The sequence below is a fragment of the Anser cygnoides genome, chromosome 2 (genome assembly GCF_040182565.1).
Source record: "Anser cygnoides isolate HZ-2024a breed goose chromosome 2, Taihu_goose_T2T_genome, whole genome shotgun sequence".
Taxonomy (NCBI): domain Eukaryota; kingdom Metazoa; phylum Chordata; class Aves; order Anseriformes; family Anatidae; genus Anser; species Anser cygnoides.
Window position 1 is genome coordinate 63,881,118 of NC_089874.1, and position 12,754 is coordinate 63,893,871.

The window sequence follows — 12,754 nt, forward strand, 5'->3', positions numbered from 1 at the left end:
TATGTGTCATGGCCTGGGCCAAGGAAATAAGCTGAAAACACAGTCCAGGATTCAGAATTTTAAATTGTTTCCCTATTGCAAGTTCAGCAGGGTTTTGGTAAATTCATCCATAAAGCATGCAGAAGGTTTGGATTGTTTTGTCACCCTCTGATGACTTGAAAAAAGCGAACTTAGCTGGGAAAACTACAACTGAGATAATTAACCTAGTTTCAGGAGCAGCATTTTGACAATAACAGGGATGTAGCTTGGGTCATTGGATAATACGATAATACCACGATTTTGTAGTCTATGAGAAAACCAAGAGATCTACACAAGATATCTGATGTATTGTGAGCTGGGGATGTGGAGACTAGAAATGGCCAAATATCAATATCAGCAATCAAAGACACATGGTTTAAGTTGAACACATGCAGCTAGTAATGAGTGAGGCTTAAGTGCATGTTTAAAGAAACTAAACTTTCTAACTAATGGGAAAGTACAGGATGTGGTGATTGAAGATTGATTAAATATTTGCAAACAGGAGCTCTGATCTGGCTTCTTTTCTCTTAGGTACCTACAGCTGGACCCAACTAGATGCTGTTTGATCAACTGACCATGCTAGATGTTGTCCAGATAAGGCTTTAGAGCTATTTGCCACAGTGACTGGATATAGGAACCAGAGCAGTGAAGGTGGTTTTGAGGGAAGACTGTGGTTAAAGCAGACTGAGTGTATAGGAACCCTTTTCAGTGACAGAGGCAGATAATTAGTCTAATAATTGTGGCTAGTGTGTAAATACTTGTAAATAAACTTTACACAACTTCTGTGGCTCCAAGGACTCCAGAACACCACAAGAGACATTGTGGGAAAGACACATTTTAAAAAGATAATTTAACAATAAGGATTTGAATTAAAAAAAAAAAGGATAATAATTTGATAATGTGTTATTTTAATAAGAGTAGATTACTATAAAAGAGCTTTCCCTGCCCCTTGAAATGCTTGTGGTGTTTTGCATTAACCTGCAGTGGAAGGGAATTAAGCTAAATCAATTTGTGCACTATTCACCCAACTTTTGGAAATATTTTGCTAGAGAGGTCACAGGACAGGTTAATACAATCGAGTTAGCACACTATGGCAAGTCATGTTAATAAGTTTTGTGTCATACAGTCAACTGAGAGGATCCTTGCTTGCATCTTAATTTGTGGTAACCTGTGGCTGTGTCTTTACTGGCAAATGCTTCCAGAGAAGAGAGAGAAATAGACCACTGACCTGATACAGGTTGAGAACAGCACAGCTAGTTGAACAGCACTTAAACTCTAAACTGGTGTTTCCAAACAGCTGGAATCAGAAGGTAGCCCAATAACTGCCCGCTCACCCACCTGCTACACTTTGGACTGAAATCTGTACCCCCATGTTGCTGCTGACCATGCAAATAAACAGAACAGCACAGCCTGGCATCAGAAAGGTATGTGGGGTCCTTGCGCCTGTGGGAAACAGTGGGGCTTAGGATCCTGCATAACTTTCTGTATTCATCTTGGGTGTTCATCATCACTGTGAAATACTTCTTGCACTCTGTTTCAGTTACATGTCCTCAAAATCCTATATTAACTCTTAGTGTCTCAAGGGAAGAGTAACTCAAAACAGATGTACCGTGCAGGGTAGGTTGTACAATATTATTCTATGTTGAAGAGGTCTTTCATAAAGTACCATGGAAAGAGTTCAAAAATAACTATTAAAAGCAGGATAATAACTTTTACCTCTGACACTAAGGGAAATACAGTCTAGCATGTTATATTCCTCACAGATAAGATGAGCAATTTAAGCGCAAGACAAACTAATCCAATAAGCATGTTAATGAAAACACTCCTGATTAAAATCGCTCAGTAAAGTGATCATGTGGAAATTTTAACAAGCAACATGACTTGTAAAAAACGAACAAACAGTCACAAAGCTTTTGTCCAATACTGTTTTCAGATGAGTATTGTGCAGGACCTCAACAGATGTAAGCTTGAATTTGATGATGCTGCCCCAGTAGGCCCAGTGCAGCTGTTGGGCTTTGACAATATTAGTATTATATTGCAGTGGTCTTCCGTCTGGGGGATGTTGCCTGGGATGGGGGGCCAGAAGTCCCCTGAGGAAGTGTGTTGCCAGAAGGCTGCTGGAGGAGCCAGCCAGAGAGTAGAGAGAGCAGCTGGAAAATAATCCAGCTGATGAAAAGGCTGGGCTGTGCCAAGAGCCTCCGGTCCAGAAGGAACATTGCAGCAGAGCTGCCAAGTACATCAGTTGGGTTAGGCTTCTGCAAGCTGCCCAAGCCACACGGGGCCTGTGGGATGCTTTGCCTGCTCTTCAGGCTTGCCAAGGACAGGGGGAGACATGGGGATGTGTATTGGTGGGCCCTCAGCAGGGCAAAAAATGGAGTTGTCCCTCTGTTTGTTCAGAGGGTCCTGGGTCCCTTTGGGGAAATGCTGTGCCACAGAGCAAAAGACAGCTCTGCAAGCAGGCTGTGAAACTGAGTCTAGGCTCTCCTTTCTAGGGTGATGAAAATCAAGTGTGTGTAGGTAGCAAACCTGGAAATACAGGGCCAGCAGAGCAGGCAGGGTGTTGCATGGCTTCATGAACAGTGAGTTTGGAGTGCCACAGTTTGTTCAGGCACTGAGGAAGCTGCCTCCAGGGCTCCCATGAGCCTGGGCAGGAGGGCGTTGCTCACCTGAGATAAGCTTGGTAAGGCTGCCGAAATTAAAAAACAGCCCTTTACCCAAGGCTTGGTGAGTCACAGCATTAGAAATCAGCTTTCGTTTGAACCATAGCAGATATAAAAAAATCTAAACCAGAATGAAACTGGTCATCTGTGTGGTTTTGTTGTTGGTGGTGGTGGTGATGGTGCTTTGTTTGTTTGGTTTGTTTGTTTGTTTATGGAAGAATCTCACTAGTGCCCAAAGACCACTGTGCAGCATCTCAGATGCCTTACTGTTACTTTTCAAAAAACCTCACTGCTATTCTTAATTAAATTTTCCTGCCTTTTGCCTAATTCATGAAATGGTACGTGCAATGTACTTGCAGCAACGGTTAGTTTGGAAAGAGCTCTGCAGTCCAGGAGGACATCTTGTCTGCTTCCTTGTCTGCTTCATTGTATATTGTGGACCATTGCGACTTTTCCCTCTGAACACCTGAGACAAATGACTTGCACAACCTGTGGGTCATGTAAGCACAACTGGTTTGTTAGACTGTGGTGGGAGTCAGAATGAAACTCTTCGAAGTCTTGACTCTGGGTTAATCTAGCTGACTAGGGAGCAAAATGTTGGACCAAGAGCAGTAGCTGTTGACTTAATACTGGATGTTGAAATGTTCACAGACCAGCAGACATTTTTGTCACACCTTTTTTTTTTTTTTTATCCATAGTGGGGTGAGAGAAGAAAGAAACAGAGGGGAGAAAACTGGGGGGGATGGGAGCAGTATTCCTAAAGTTGTGTTTACATCTCAAGAGCTTTCTTCAAGATTGACTGTTTGGAGGGGAGCTGGTGACTAAGGGCAATATTTGACTATCAGACTGAATTTGTTACTTGGCAAAAGTAACACGCTTTAACTAAGTGAGCAGCCCATCACCCAGCTGGTCCAGTCCTTTCAATGAGGCATCCCATACCAATGTACATAGTTATCACAATGCATAGTTACCACACCAAGGCTGCTCAGTTGAAGCTTTCTGAATATTACCATTACTCTGTCATTAAAAAAAAACACCTTGCCTCTCATTAGAAACAGGACTGGGCAAACCACTTAAGAAACAAGAAGTCTGGTGACTCAATCTGAGGAATTTACTTCTCAGAGTCTCCTGAGTTTGTCTTTATTTACCCCCAAGATAAGTTTTGTATATCAGTTTAACTTAGAAATTCATTATTTATTTATTTATTACTTTGCAAATAATAAATATTTGCAATTAACTTCTAGGTACTTGACTGTATGAAGATAATTAATAAATCAAATAATGAGTTGTGAAACACTAATTAAAAAAAGAGTCGTCTTTTTCTTTGTTTGTTTCCTCTTTTACCACTATTTGAATCAGGAGCACTGTGAGAAAGAGAGGAGAACTGGAAAGCAAAACACCTCCAAACCCGTGTAACAATAAAAACCTAGCGGACAGCTTCTGAATACGTTCTTAACACAATATGGCTAGTAAAGCAAGCTTTTGTTTGAAAAAAATACTGAAAATGTGTGTTTGGATAGAAGACGTGGGTATTTTTTTGTTTGTTTCTTTGTTGCAGGAAGGTGTTGCTGTATGTGTTTATCTTAAAATTGCTTTCCAGTTCTAAGCTACTGAAGAAACTTATTGAAAGGGACTGGTCAGGAAGACAACTGAAAAAACCTTTTTTCATGAGGTTAGATTTAGATTAAAGTTATGACTAGATAGCTTTTACATTAATGGCAGAAATGCAGTTCTATTTTAAAAATATAATGTCTTTCTGCCAATGCTGTTTTCATTCTGCTCCCTCACTCTCTTTCTGACTTTCCAAAAATGAAAGGAGAATAAAATAGAAATATGGAAGATAAATAGCAGTATGTCTTGTTCTTTGAGAAAGGTAAGTGTGGAAAGTTGTACACTGGCTATAGAGATAGGCAGAGAACAATTGTCAGGAATATGCAAAATCAAACAATTCAAAAAACGCTATAAAAACACTTAAAATTAATAAAATAAAATAAAATGTTTTGCCTGTATGTGATACTTTACATATGGATGTTTGCTTATTATGATGGCAATTGCACATGGATAGAAGACTGCACAATATACTGGTGAAGAAACAGCACTGTTGTGGTTCATGACACATGAAAGTTCTTTGATGAAGAGCACTGCAGCTCCTTCAGTCAGTGTGAGTTCTGGGCACATCAAAATGCTGCTGAAGTTGTCTTTCCCCGGTCAAAAAACTGCACAAGCCTACTTGTACAACTCTTGTGGAAAACTCTCTCTGCTCCCTAGCAACTCTATAATAATTATATTACGGCAGGGCAAAGGTTAGAAGCTAGGACTTTCTGATGTCTATGCCAAGATGTTTCAGTGTGAGATGCAAACACTCAAAGGATAGCGAGTGCCAGTGCAGCAGTAGATGTATATAAATATCTTTAGAGGTCTCAGACAAACCCATGCCAGAAGAAGTGAGGCAGCATGGCAGTCAATAAAGATGCCTTTTACAGCTGTCTGAGTGCAGGAAGAAGATTCACTTTATTGCCAGAGAATGTGGTACCTTAGTGTGCAGTAACTGTACCAGTTGTACCAGGTGGATTATGGAAGCTGTGACTTACATAGTTTTGGGCTTGCTCATGAAGAAAGAGAAAAAACATGGTCACTGTTATAGGCAATACATTAAGTAGCATTAAATAGTGGTTCTAAATATTTTAATGGTTGATTTTGTGTGGTTCTTAGCATGGGAAATTAGTATTTCTCTGCCCAGTGCCTGTTACTGTTTTAAGTTAAAATAATATCTATATGGAGACATGAAGAAGTATATCTATGTATAAAGGCTGGGACTGTTCATTGATACAAACCAATACTAACACTACTGCTGTACTCCTCAAAGATGAAATTATCACCGTACAGAAACTGACAAGAAATTTTCCATAAATTTTAACAGCCTCTTTCATTTTTGTTAGTATTAGGAGTGAATTGTTGTTTTTATTCTAGATCATCCAATCATCCATTAACTGTCAATAAGGAAGAGTAGGCCAAAACCATCCCCAAACCTTACCCATGAAAAGAGCCAGATGATGATTGTGTTGTTCTCTTAAAAATAAAGGACCTAGCTGTTGCCATGGATTAAATGGGCTTTTTTTTTTTTTTTTGAAATAGAGTAAAGGAAGTGGTTGTTAAAGGCAAAGGCATTTGCTGTAGCATAAACAACAGATTGAAAGAAGGAGAGTTTGAGTAGAATTTGTCTTGGATATGAATCTTGAAGTTTGTTCCATTTAGCTGTGATCCAATACATGAATGGAAAAGCTCTAAGCTGAGTAAATTTGAAGTGAATCCCTAAAGAGTGAAGGGGATGGGTGGGTTAGGAAAGCACATTATTTCTGCAAGACAGGAATTTGATAAAGAAGGATCGGTATCCCAGCATGTTGCTTTCAACAAGATTCCCTCTAAAAATGAAGTGCTTCTGTAATGATCTCTAGTATTTCTGTGCTGCTTCTGGGTGAAAAAATCTTAAATATGTGCATAGGTTGAGACATTTAAATAAAACTGAATGACATATACAATGTATCTAGAGATGTAGCTGGGAGAGAATTATGTTTCTTACTGGAAAATAAAACTTTTTTTTTTTTTCATAATGAAAATTAAGATGCATCAGGTATGCCCCACTTGCAGGAAGGTTAACTGCTGAGCACAGTGTTACTTCACCTAGATAATTTCAGTGCTGTTAGGACTGCCAAGCACAGCTCCTTTTTACAGCTTGACATAAATAATAAATGCGTGGTTAAAAGCTTCAGATGAGGGTACAGCAAATCTCATTGTCTTCTCTTTGCAGTGTGTTGTTTTGTGCAGCTGTTCAAAGCATGCAAAGCATGTAAAAATAGTCACCATGTGGTCCTGGCTGTGTTTTACATCACTTCTGTACCATTGATGTAATGGCCTGATCAAAGCTTCAACTGGTGGAAAGAATGTCTGATACTCAAACTGGGGGCTCTTCTGTTCATTGCAAGAGGCCTTCTGAACACTGCATTGGATTAATTCCAAAGTTGCAGACAATGTTCCAGGCATCGATGGCCAAAATCCTACAGATTTCCATGCAGAATCAAGCAAACTTGAGTGAAATAATTTTAAAATTGGGCTGGTTCTGATTGCAGATGGAATTATTTAACTAGGGAAGTACCTGGTATAGAGCAGATGTGCGAAATTGTCCAGTATTTGCTGGTCCTCAGTTATTTGTTCACAGAAAACTGAATACATGCTGAAACTGCAACTAGGTGGTCTTTATTCCTCATTAATATCAATAGTATTAATGGATATTGGAACAGTAGTCTGAAAATCTTCTGAAATTAATTTAGTATGAAGGCAGTGGAAAAGCAGTCAACAGAAACCTTACTTGGATAAACTGTTCTGAAATACACATGTTCATACATCCCTTGGTGTCGTGGGTTGGAGAGGAGAACATTGTTCATGTTAGGTTATTTACACAAAGCAGGATCCACTTTCCTTAATTGCAACCAGAACAGCTAGGTAATTATGAACATTTTCAGGCATGCTTGCAAAGCACATAATTTTTCTTCCCTTTTAAATTTCACTGGATTCAGGGAGTTCACATATGTCTGTGCTTTTCATCTTCTAAGGGATCAGTGGGAGTACTAAGCAAAGGAAAGTTATCAGCGGAGGCTTAAATTTACTGTAGAGGATATACAGCTTCAATGGAAAACTTTTATGGGGTCTTCAAACTGAAAAAGACCAGCAACTTACATCAAAGACTAGAAAACAGTTTTCACCTTCTGGCCATTTCTCATTCATTTCATAAGGTTCTGCTTTATTTCTGTGCAAAGGAGTATATATGCTTGCATTCATTACATAACCGAGTTTGAAATTCATTTTATGACTCATCACTTTGATACCGACCTCTGCAGCTGCTTGGATTCTCTTTATTTAAAGAGAGACTATGAGTCAAATGGCTTTCATTACAAAGACACTGTCATATTACAATAGACTGAAGCTGAAACTAATTTAATGAATGAGGATGCTCTCTGTATCAAAGATTTCTTCTCATAGTCAGATATATTAACTTACATCACCAAAGACCAATAGCAGGACCTAGTTTTGCTAAGTTGAGCATGTATGTATATGAAAATAGGAATTAAGCCTATAGTCCATTCTGAGCAAAGTACAATATTCCACTAAAGGAGACTAGGTGTATTTGTATTTGCATTCGTCTTAATTGGAAATTGACTGGTGGTTGTAGGCTTCCATTAATTTATAAGTGGGAAGACTGCTTCACCCATGGTATTCTATAGACTTTAGGGCATGTAAGTAGCTGATTCCTACTACTGAGGTGATAGAAATGTGTCCATTGTGATGGGATGCCATAACTGTACTAGAACAACATAGCATCTGACTCTTCAGTCTGGAATAGAGAAAACAAAATGATTTCTCCTCCATTTCCCTTTTCTCTAATACTTTCTACTTAGCTTTTACCCTAGACTCAGAAGAAATACAGGTGAACAGCATCTCAGAAATGTCTCCTATCCCTGTGGCAAGAAAAATTTATTCTTAAACTTTTCTTGATGGATGTTAGTTAACCAAACAAGAAACCCCTTGGGATAGGCTTCCACTGCCTCCCCAGGCAATTATCTCTGAGCTTTCCTTTGCCTTACAATTAGAATGTTGTTGTTGTTGTTCCTAATGTCCACCTTAAAATTCTTGCTGCAATTTAGGTCCATCGTGTCTTGTCCTATCCAATGCTGATGGATTTAATAACTGTTTCCATGTCTTTCTTCATTCATCTCCTCTCCTGATTAAAGAGTTCTTCGGTGCCTTTGCATTGGCCATATACCCTGAGCTTTTGATCATTTTACTTACAAAAGTATTTTGCTTTTTAAATCAGTTAAAAGTTAATTATTTGAATAAAATAATTACACTAAATACTGGAAAGACCAAATCTTTATGGCTTGATGAACAGTACTACTTTAATGAAAATTATACATGTAGAGATTTCTTTAGCTAAATGTTTTAAATTGTCATTTAAGATAATACACACATGCATATGTATACATAGTAAAGAATCCCACATGTATGAAAATCATGGGAAGTCTGCAAAGATAGAAACCAAAGATATGAATTCAGTGTTTCATGCATGACTTTCTTGAGTTGTTGCCCTAGTGCTGCATGAATATGATGGGTAAAGGAAAAAGGTTTACCTGTAACAGCTCCAAGAGGTATCTAAGTGTCCTGAAGAAGTTTTTCATGATGAAAAGCTTTTTAGTAGAAATTGAAAAAAGGATATTTACAAGAATACCACTAATTCAATCTCAAATGAATACTAATAGAATTTAATCTGACAGTGGTATTTGTTGTTGACTGAGATGCAGCTATGTGTTTGGCTTCATGAATTGCCCTGAAAACATTATTCATCCTGTAGTCTTGGATGGAAATCATCACATGTCATCCTCCTTTAGCTCCCAATTCGGCAAAGCAGTTAAGTGCATACCTAATTCTGAATAAAAACTTAAATTTAACTGACTTTGGTAAGAAACAAATATGTGCTTAGCATTAAGCACTTTTTAAAGGGTTTTTGTTGCTAATCACAACATTATTTTCAGGTGGCTTCCTTTTCTTTAGTATTCAGCAAATTAGTGCTCTCTGATTTATTGCTTATGGTACAATGCATCTTTCATCACTACCTTTCATGCTCCTTTGTTGTTTGGATGTGTACTGGTGCTATAAATATTACTGTTGTGTGAGTATGAAAGAACAGTTGCCTGTAGCAAATACCATTGTATGTTGTCACTACATTTGTGAAGGTTAAAGATTAATGATTAAATGAGGTCCATAATAATGTTCACATTATATATCGTATATCTTCTATATCGTATATCTTCTATGCATTTGCATTATTTTTCGTCTTGCTTTTGCTAAGGGAAGAAGTGTTATTGAATAAGAGCAGCTGCAATATTATTTGGAAACACTGAAGATGGCAGTTTCTTTAGAGCTGCAAAGGCTTCAGACTTTTAAGGCTTGTGACTTTTACTGAATGAAGGCAATGTGCAATGTGTTTTCTTTGTTCCTGTCTATTGCATAGCCTCTCTGGGTGGAGAACTCAACTTGATATGTGGAAACATTGTGATGCCTACCTGTAACTATAGGAGGGGCTGTGAATTTCAAGCTTCTGGCAGCTGAGAATAGCAAATTTGTAAATGTGGCTGGGTTTTAAGCAACACCACATTTCCTCTTAGTTCAAGTGTTCCGTCATTCTGCTTGTTGACTTGCAGGGTCTGTGCTTTAATCACCTAACTCTTCCAGCACACAGTATATGGAGCCTACCTGCCTAAATCAATGCCATTCGCTTAACTAGTGGGGAATCATGTCTGGTGGTGGTGAACAGAGATGTGAAGTCTAAGTCCTCTTGTGAATTCACGATTGTCCCAATAAGGTTAGTTTATCGCTGCACTGAGTAGAATATATCAATGACCAGATGTTACTGGTAAATCCCTCATTTAGGAGATGATGCTGTTTATGGTTTAGACATGTTATGGACAGTAAAAAGGATCGTTAATGACTAGAAGGCAGAACTTGGAAAAAAAAGCTGCTGGTAAAGTGGAAGGCAGGATTCATTTTTTTATCAAAAGACAGTGATTTATTTGAAATACTGGATCTAACACACCTCAGGCTCATTGTGTTCTGAATCCCAAGCAGTTCCTGCAGAGCTGCATCAGAGTTTGCAGAGTCTCTGTGTTGTGGTTTAACCCGGCCGGCAGTTTAACACCACACAGCCATTCGCTCACCCTCCCCCCTCCCTCTCTGGGATGGGGGAGAGAAACGGGAAAGTGAAGCCTGTGAGTTGAGATAAAGACAGTTTATTAAGACTGGAAAATAATAATAACAATAATAACAACAATAACAATAACAATAATAATAATAATAATAGTACTACTAATAATAATGTGTATGAAACAAGTGATGCACAATGCAATTGCTCACCACCCGCTGACCGATGCTCAGCCTATCTCCGAGCAGCCGGCCCCCCCACCTCGGCTAGCCACCCCTATATATTGTTTGGCATGACGTCAGATGGTATGGAATACCCCTTTGGCCAGTTTGGGTCAGCTGTCGTGGGTCTGTCCCCTCCCAGCTCCTGCTGCACCCCTAGCCTCTGCCTGCTGGCAGAACAGAGCAAGAAGCTGAAAAGTCCTTGGCCTGGTGTAAGCACTACTCTGCAACAATTAAAACATCAGCATGTTATCAGCGCTCTTCTCATCCTAATCCAAAACATAGCATCCTACCAGCTATTAGGGGGAAAATTAACTCTGTCCTAACTGAAACTAGGACACTCTGTTTGAGCTTAAGAAGCCAAAAGATCATGAATTTTTGGCTCTCAACAGACAGCTGCTCCTTTCAGGCCTTCAGATTGTCAGTTTGTGCAAAATGTTGTGAAAGCAAATTGGAACAATAGGGATTGTGGGAGCGAAGGGAAGAAAGTTTCCGTGAGCTAGAAACCCTGCTTTTTAACATCCTCCACTTCAAGACAGAATACTGAAACATGTCTGTGTAGCAGCTGGGAGTACCTGAAGGTGTAGGTATGTTCATGGATATGAGACGGCACAAAATTCAATGATATGGATGAACCGTGCAGTGGCGTGACTAATACCATGGTGAGCTTTATGTAATTTGTCAGTTGTATCCTTCCTCCAACTTTTTGCTGGAACAGTGTGGGCAGGACTGATGTGTCAGTCACCCGTAATCACCTCAAGAAACCCGTCCTGCTGCCTCTGACCACTGCAGGGAATTTTTTGCTCATTCTCGTGGACAGCATGCGGAGCTCCTGTCTCCGGAGGTCTCCAGCAAGCTCCATCATTCGATGAGAAATGCCAGTGAAGCCAGGCTGGCTATTTATATGGGTTAGAAAGAGAGCACGAGCTGAGTATAGTTACAAAAGAATCAAAATGCAACAGTGACAGATGCTTTTAAAGCTCTTTTTTTTTTTTAAGATGGTTTTTAAATATGAATAACGTTAAATCATGTAGGAGATACCTCATGTGTGTACACCAAGAAAAATATTCTGTTGCATTTCGCTATAAAAGATGGTTACCATTTTTTGGCTGAGCCAAAATGACTGGCAGCCAGCCTGAACTTGGGACTACTGGACATATTTTGTGTGGAATTGTGAGATTTGGCTGATAAGTAAGGATTCTATGAGTCTGTGGAGAATACATGAGGACCTATTAATGACAGTGGGGGATGCTGCAGTCCCCTGACAAGGAGCAGGGTGCAAAAGGGTGCTAGTCCTAGGCAGGTAGGTGTGAGATATCCCCCTAAAAACCTCTGGGTAATGATGATGGAAGAGAGACATTGCACACTGAGGTCTGTGTTTTCCCCTACATTAACTCTGAAGGGAGAGGAGCACAGCTTGGTGCATGGGAAATATTCCAGGTCTTCTGAGCAACACAGTTAATAGAGACAGGGAAGGAGAGAAATGATGACAGAAAAATCTCTGTTTTGCTTCATGTTAGCCACATCCCAAGTGGATGCTCAGCAGATCCCTCCCTACCTTAGGTCTGGGCCACACCAGGACTGGTTCACAAGGGTGAAAGTCCTTCATAAAAGTGCAGAGAGCACTGCTACAAGCCAGCATCTTAGGGACAGGATAGCGTGTGGGTGGAGATTGGAGCAGCAGGGCTGAGGGGTGAGGAGTGCTTTGTGATTTTTCTTTGAGTGGCAGTTCTGAAAAAAACAGCCAGTGATTTTCCCATGGACTAAATCCCTGAAATATGAAGTGTGACCCACAGTGGCACAGAGGCCACAGGTTTGGCTAGATGGGTGGTGTTGCTGATTTTTAAACATTAGTGTTGCTAGTTTTCATTTCTTTTTCACTGGTTCCTGCAATAAAAGTCACGGAGAAATATGGCTTCCTCAAGACCATTCCTGCTGTCACTGATGCTCTATCAAGCCCCTATTGTCTTTGAAAGGCAGCCTATAGAAGTTTCACTATATTTTAAATGTTGGGTTGGTCCTCAAACTTAAGTTTAAAAAACAACATGGGATGCCTCACACACAGCAGTAGGCAGCAGCTGATTCCTGACTTCTAAAATCCAGAC

The 12,754-nt window shown here is 39.7% G+C and overlaps 1 protein-coding gene across 1 annotated transcript in view; it reads left to right on the plus strand.

The window, feature by feature from the left end:
- The window catches only part of LOC136786338 (neuropeptide S receptor-like), a 120,990-nt gene that overhangs the window by 33,085 nt on the left and 75,151 nt on the right, over nt 1-12,754 (plus strand). The window contains exon 4 of the mRNA XM_066992274.1: nt 550-1,442. The gene's annotated coding sequence lies outside the window, so the exon portion shown is untranslated. The remainder of the gene's footprint in view (nt 1-549; nt 1,443-12,754) is intronic.